The 7,591-nt window shown below is 39.1% G+C and overlaps 1 long non-coding RNA gene across 2 annotated transcripts; it reads right to left on the reverse strand.

The window, feature by feature from the left end:
• Window positions 1–570: 570 nt before the first annotated feature.
• On the reverse strand, window positions 571–6,487 carry LOC307126949. Of its 2 annotated transcripts, XR_013816575.1 has the most exons (4): window positions 4,623–4,720; window positions 2,701–2,907; window positions 1,724–1,828; window positions 571–1,520 (listed from the first exon to the last, which is right to left on the reverse strand). It is a non-coding gene; the product is annotated as an uncharacterized lncRNA (long non-coding RNA). The 2 variants fall into 2 exon arrangements; XR_013816576.1 differs by lacking the exons at window positions 571–1,520; window positions 1,724–1,828; window positions 2,701–2,907 and adding exons at window positions 3,496–4,422; window positions 6,240–6,487.
• Between the last annotated feature and the right edge of the window lie 1,104 nt (window positions 6,488–7,591).

Here is a 7,591-nt window from a genome sequence, read left to right on the forward strand (position 1 = left end):
TTTTGTTTGTTTCTGGTCCCGCTTCAGATGACACGATGCCATCAAGCGGGATCTCTGGTCGTAATCAGTCCTTCACTGACCAATCAGCGTTCATTAGCAGAATGCTAGCGTGTTATGGACAACAACAACTCAACCTGTAAGAAATCAAAAGGACATAAGTACTCGTTCATTCAACTTTCGACCTAAAACCCATGTTGAACTTGCAAAATCTACAATCATTTCTGAGATTTCTCAACGGCAATCGGGTGAAAGAGACAAATTTAGCCGTCAAGCCCCATTGACTTCCATTCATTTTGCACTCATGGCGATCGCCCCCAGTGGAACTCTGGTGGTACTACAACCAAAATTCTGTACAACAGGGCTTAATAGGGAGTGGGCAGGCTCTCCGTAGACGGGCTCTGAATGTACACAGACTTAGTATTTCAGGCACTTTATGAGTTTATTCGACTCTTCATGATGGATCGCTTCCTGTACTCCCCAGTTGTAAGTTACTTTGGATAAAAGAGTCTGCTAAATGCATAAATGTAAATCACACAAATCGCCAAAGGAGGGCAAACTTTTAGATCATCTGACTTTTTGGCATATATATTTATTTAAAAAGATAGGACACAACAAAATGACACACAGATACTGATACAGTTGATACAACGAATATTCATTATAATGTATATTTAGCATATATATCGCTTTACATATTTTAATGTGAAACAGAGTAGCTCTGGTTTTCTCATAATTGAATAATAAATCTAAAGAAACACTTTGCAACATGTTGTGTGTGTTTATTTCTGGACAGAGTATCAATGAGTTCTCCATCAATGATGAGCATCTTTTACAGCTCAAACATACGTTAAGATGAACTTTAAAACGAAAACATCATCATTATCTCACAGGCTCTGTGGCGCAACGGATAGTCGTCTCACTTCCAAACCTGACAGTCCTGGTTCAAATCCCACATTTGTTGAAGTTATTCCTCATTTAACACAAAGCTCGGGATAAAACCTGTTCAAACGCTCCTCATCTCCACAGTCTCAGTGGCTCAGGAGAGAAAGAGTTGTGTTTCAATCACAGTGTCCTGAGTTCAAATCCCACTATTGCAGACTTTAAACTCTTCTCATTAGACAAGATGTCCTGAAAACCAGTCACTGGCACAAGATCCATGATGGGCGAGTGGATAAACACACACACTCTGAGGCTGAGGCTGTGATGAAGACACGGGTTCAAATCTCGCTTTAACTGCTTTATTGGAAACTCTCAGGATAACAGTGAAGTATAAGTTCCTGCACATGTTGAGACAAGAGATCTGTGGCTCACAGGGATGAGCGCTGCCTCACGGGTTCAGAGGTTGCTGGTTCGATCCCAGCCAGATCTCCGCGATAAGAGTGAGTGGTGTGAGTGGTGTGAGTGGTGTGAGTGGAGTGTGAGTGGAGTGTGAGTGGAGTGTGAGTGGGGCGCCCAAACGAGGGGGATACCGGTGCGGTCTCCCCCCGGAGCTTCCGGGACAATCTCCAGCAGGGGTTATACTTTTGGACAGAAAGGGAAAAAAAAAATTAATTTAATTTATAAAAAAATGTTGAACGCCGTCCCTTCTCCACCCGTTTAGGTTCCCATCATTTGCTTTATAAAGGGGAGACCCCTCTAAAAGAAAACGATGGGAACCTACATGTTCAGCAGTCAAACACACACACACACACACACACACACACACACACATTATATACATTACCTGTCCATGAGCAGAAGGCCATCCTTACAGCCGATGTCTGTCCACACGACTCTGAGCTCTGCTTCTGCTGGCCGGGTTTACGCTCCACAACACACATCACTGATCCTGTAGAGTCACAGACACACACACACACACACACACACACATCACACACTGAATATCTAGGAGGAAAATCCCATTTAAGACCATTACGCATTATAAGAAGGGGTGTAATTCACACAAATCGCCACAGGAGGGCAAACTTTTAAATCATCCGAGTTTTGGGCATATATATTTAAAAAGATAGGACACAACAAAATCACACAGATCAGTATTTCAATTGATACAAAAAATTACTTCATTTATTTTATCTTATATATCAGTTTGCATATATCAATGTCAAACTGCTTTCACACATGAAACAAATAAAACAAATTCTAGCACAAACACATTACACTGAATATCTAGGGGAAAAATGTGCATATAAAAAAGAAGTATACAATGAATTCTGTTATACATCAGTAATGCTAAATCAATCGTCTCGTTTTAGTTCTGATGATGATATTAATTCAATGACTGACAAAATTATGAAAACACTGAATAAGAAATAAAAACTAAATCCCAATTCAAAGAAAAACATCAGAACAAGATTATGAAAAGAAATGATATGCAATGAAGTGTCTAGTCACTGCTCTTTACTTTAATGTTTCACGCTTGTAGTAACATTATGACATTCTGAACGCTGTGTTTCCTCTCATACTCCAGTCATAACAGGAAGTAGAAAAGCCAGAAGCGGCAGGACAACATCAGAGCTCCACAAACTCCTGCTGACTCTCACATCAACCCAGAAACCACTGCAATATCAACCGAGTCCTTCTTATTCCACTTTATAGTGTGAATATCAGAAGCTGAACAGGAAACACTAGCGAGAGATTTGCTCTATAGCGCGTGCAGGTCATTTGACGAGAGAAATTGACTTTATGGGGAAAGTTACTTACAGGTGAGTCGCGTGACACTCGGTCCTTCATCTTATCCGTCTCTGTGTCGGTTTTATTTGCAGTTTGTTCAGGAATATGTGCTGTTAAAGTCACATTAAGAGCTGTCATCTCATCTGCAGGATCTGCACGTGTTGTTGTGATTGTCATCGAGCGTCATGTTGTCAAGCAGCCGAAGAGTCAGACTGAAGGAGAAACCGCTTCTGCCGCCTAGAGGAGCGGAGGAGAAACTGACCTTTACTTTCGTGAAATATAAAAAAACGAGAGTCTGGTCTTTTGTGGATATTTTAACAGAAGAACAGAGGACAGAAGAAAAATCCCATGTAAGTTAGATTCGATTTGCAGTGGTGTAATTCACAAACATCACCACAGGAGGGAAAACACTTTTATGTTTATCAAACCGCTTTTTATAGTCCTTAAAAAAGAGATTAAAATGTATATAGATATGATGTCAAAATCTAAAAATAGTTAAGCAGTTAAAACGATTAATATATGCTCCTCCTTGAACACTTTCTCAGAAAGTGAAAGTATTTAGTGGTGCTTACACGCAGAATATATTTTCTGTCTTAACATTGAATTATAATGCAAATGTAATTATATGTATAATATAGAATATATATTTATATGTAAACTGATTATTATGTACCATCTCTTCTTTATTGTGTTTTTTTGTTATTTGTTTCTTGTTCTTTTATGTTGAGGCATGTGAAATGTGCTTTGTTATACAATGAGGACATTGTACATGCTTTTTGGCGAAAATAAAGCATTAAAAAAATCACGACAGGAGGGCAAACTTTTAGATCGTCACACTTTTTGGCATATATATTTATTTAAAAAGATAGGACACAACAAAATGAGACACAGATACTGATACAGTTGACACAAAGAATAGCTTAAATGTATTATAATGTATATTTAGCGTATATATGAGTTATCATATTTTATTGTCAAATGTCAAACAGAGTAGCGCTGGTTTTCTCATAATTGAATAATTAATCTAAAGAAACACTTTGCCACATGTTGTGTGTGTTTATTTCTGGACCGAGTATCAATGAGTTCTCCATCAATGATGAGCATCTTTTACAGCTCAAACATACGTTAAGATGAACTTTAAAACTAAAACATCATCATTGCCTCACAGGCTCTGTGGCGCAGCGGATAGTCGTCTCACTTCCAAACCTGACAGTCCTGGTTCAAATCCCACATTTGTTGAAGTTATTCCTCATTTAACACAAAGCTCTGGATAAAACCTGTTCAAACGCTCCTCATCTCCACAGTCTCAGTGGCTCAGGAGAGAAAGAGTTGTGTTTCAATCGCAGCGTCCTGAGTTCAAATCCCACTATTGCAGACTTTAAACTCTTCTCATTAGACAAGATGTCCTGAAAACCAGTCACTGGCACAAGATCCATGATGGGCGAGTGGATAAACACACACACTCTGAGGCTGTGATGAAGACACGGGTTCAAATCTCGCTTTAACTGCTTTATTGGAAACTCTCAGGATAACAGTGAAGTATAAGTTCCTGCACATGTTGAGACAAGAGATCTGTGGCTCACAGGGATGAGCGCTGCCTCACGGGTTCAGAGGTTGCTGGTTCGATCCCAGCCAGATCTCCGCGATAAGAGTGAGTGGTGTGAGTGGAGTGTGAGTGGGGCGCCCAAACGAGGGGGATACCGGTGCGGTCTCCCCCCGGAGCTTCCGGGACAATCTCCAGCAGGGGTTATACTTTTGGACACAAGGGAAATAAAAAAAAAAATAAAAAATTTAAATTATAAAAAAACTGTTCAACCGCCGTCCCTTCCCCACCCGTTTAGGTTCCCATCATTTGCTTTTTAAAGGGGTGACCCCTCTAAAAGAAAACGATGGGAACCTACATGTTCAGCAGTCAAACACACACACACACACACACACATTATATACATTACCTGTCCATGAGTAGAAGGCCATCATTACAGCCGATGTCTGTCCACACGACTCTGAGCTCTGCTTCTGCTGGCCGGGTTTACGCTCCACACAATTCCTTCTATGAAGGGAAAGACATAAATAAAAAATAACACAAAAAATTACTCCATATTCTACATCCAAAACATGAGAATGTGAAAACTAGTCTAAAGACTAGTTAAAAGATGTAAATACAATATAAATTGAAAGGCTAAAGCTGTACAGTGTGACAAATATATTGCGGAGTATTTTATACTTCAGTAATGCTGTATCAATAATAATCTTTTAATTCAATAATAATTAAGATGACACTTTCCTTCACAGTAAACATGAGTAATCCTAAAAGGCTGGTTTCCTGCTCATGGTTTTAGCTCAGTTCTGGGCTGTGTAGTTATATGATGGTTTTCATTAGAAGCAAAAGCATATCAGATCTACTAAAGCCTGAAGCAGCAGAGCATCAGGGGCCTATACCATCAAGCCAGTTTAGCTGGCTAGCCAGATATTTTTAAGCTTGGTTTGTGCTAATCTTGGGTTTTAGGTACCATTGGCTTTTAGCAGTGTTCATCTCCATAGTAACTTACGCTCCACAGGGCAGGTTATGTTCTGGATAAGAGATCAAACAGAAATTGGACCAATCAGCTGTGAGCAAAGTGACACATCTCTTTTCTTCTCCAAATTAAAGTTCACTACATAGCAAATGGCTATTAAAGACTAAAGCATCTGGCTTTTAACAATGCTTATTTATAATAATAATATTTTTGAATGATTTAGATATAATTTATGTAAATTTTAAAACCCTTAATCAATTACACATGTATCGTTTTAGTTAATCAATCATTAGTTAAAATTTATATAAATAGCCTATATAAAGGTCATACAAGTAAGCTTTAAAATCAATAAATAAAACTATAAAAATGACTACATGTGAGCTTAAATGTTCAATTCTCAGTCTCTATATATCAACTAAACTAACTTCATAACTTTTACTTGCATTGATGTAGTGAATATTTTGTACTTTTATAGACAACTCTTTTCTTCTTGCTGTGTAAATTCTTAATATTTTTCAATCATGTAATATTCTGCAGAAGAGAGAAATGAATCTCGCGAGAAGTGAATCTCAGTTTCACTGATCCACGGCGTGTGATTGGCTGTTCACTACTGATGTCACAGCTAAACTCAGGTCCAAAGCCTGAATTGACAGAGAAAGCTGATGGTCAGCATCATGGGACCAACAAAGCCTGAATAGATTGGTTTGGTTTTGTCAACTCGAAACTGATCATGTAAACCCTGGGTGTGTTAAACTACCATCATGGTACAGGCCCTAGAGCTTTACACTCCAACTGACTCTATTGACAAACATCAATCCAGTAGAGTATTACCCACAGTAAGACTACAACAACATACAAAACACGATTCCTTATTATTCTACTTAATATGAATATCAGATGGCGATTCATTCAACGATTATACATGTAACGCAACAACTAATGATTCATTTGTTCTGAAGGTCTGAGGGAGTTCAGCAATAGATCAGCATGTAAACAAAGCCTAAATGACCTGACAGTACTCAAGAAATTATCATAATGTGCAAAGTTACTTACCGGTGAATAGCGTCACGCTCGATTCCCGTATTTTATCGGAGTAGTGTCGGTTTATTTGCTGAAATATGTACAGTTGTGTGTGATATTAATATCTGCACGTGTTGTAGCTGTCATCAAGCGTCGTTGTCGTTAAGGATCCAAACATAGACTGTAAAAAAATATGGACGACGCGACTCCATTGACTTCCGCTGACCAAAGTTGAAGCTTTCATAGGCCCGCTCACGGCGCTGACATCTTGGGACCGAGTCTGCGCAGTAGCGATCTCGGGACCGGAGTTGCGCAGTAGAGAACAGGAAGTAGAGGCGCGATTATCAAAAGCCCGCCCACACTCTCACAGATGCAGAATAATTAATTATGTTGGTGTGAAATAAACAGTTATGGAAGTGTAGAAATGAAAGCTAAAGCTCCAATCTCCTCACAAAAATCCAGAAAAAAGTCCGTTAGTGCCTCAGTGACAACTTCACTCAGAGAAGCCGTCAATCTCAGCTGTCAATCATGACGTCACACCCCCGTTTTTATAGCATCAAATAACTCACTAAAACTAAACTTATTTAAAAAACGAACACTTGAAATGAAATTATTGTAATAAAAACTGCCTAAAATGACAGAAACCATCTTTAGGAAACAATTATTTGAAGTGTAATTAAATAGTTTAGTGTGTCTCGCGCCCATTCATATACATGGAGAGGCGGGGTTTAGGAGCTATACTGGGACCGGCCACCGGGGGGCGATCGAGGCGCGAAAGCTTCAATTTCTGACTGGAGCACTACAGGCTTGGATCCAAAGGGTGTTACTCTCCGACAGTGAAACCCGCTCTCGTCGCCTAGTGGAGCGGATGAAAAACTGCACTTCAGTGTCGGTCATTCTGCTCTCAGTTCTGAAGGGCCAAGCCAAGGTCTTTAGGTTTACTAGAAACTTCCAGGCAGGAGTGTTGGACTTTGTGTTTCTAATCCATACAAAATCTATTTACTTGAATAAACAAATTATATTTACTGTTATCATTTAGACTTTAGAGTTTGACATGTAGAATTAATTAAGTTCTTAATGAAAAATCTTATGATTGTGTGTACACTTGGCGTATATTGGTGATATCAGTCATTCATTTTATTTACTCATTCCAGCCAGCTCTTTGCAGGCTCGATGGTCAGTTGATGATTAACTGCTTATTGTATGTGAACGATTATTGTGTGTTTACTTATCTCTTATTATTGTATGTGAACTGCTTATTGTATGTGTCCTGAGTTCAGATTAGGGATCGACCGATATGGATTTTTTAGTGCTGATGCCGATACCGATTTTTTTTCATCAGCCTTAGCCGATGACCGATACGAGCTGCCAATTTTCTTGAGCAG

The sequence above is a fragment of the Gobio gobio genome, assembly GCF_949357685.1.
Source record: "Gobio gobio genome assembly, chromosome: 5".
NCBI classification, from domain to species: Eukaryota; Metazoa; Chordata; class Actinopteri; order Cypriniformes; family Gobionidae; genus Gobio; species Gobio gobio.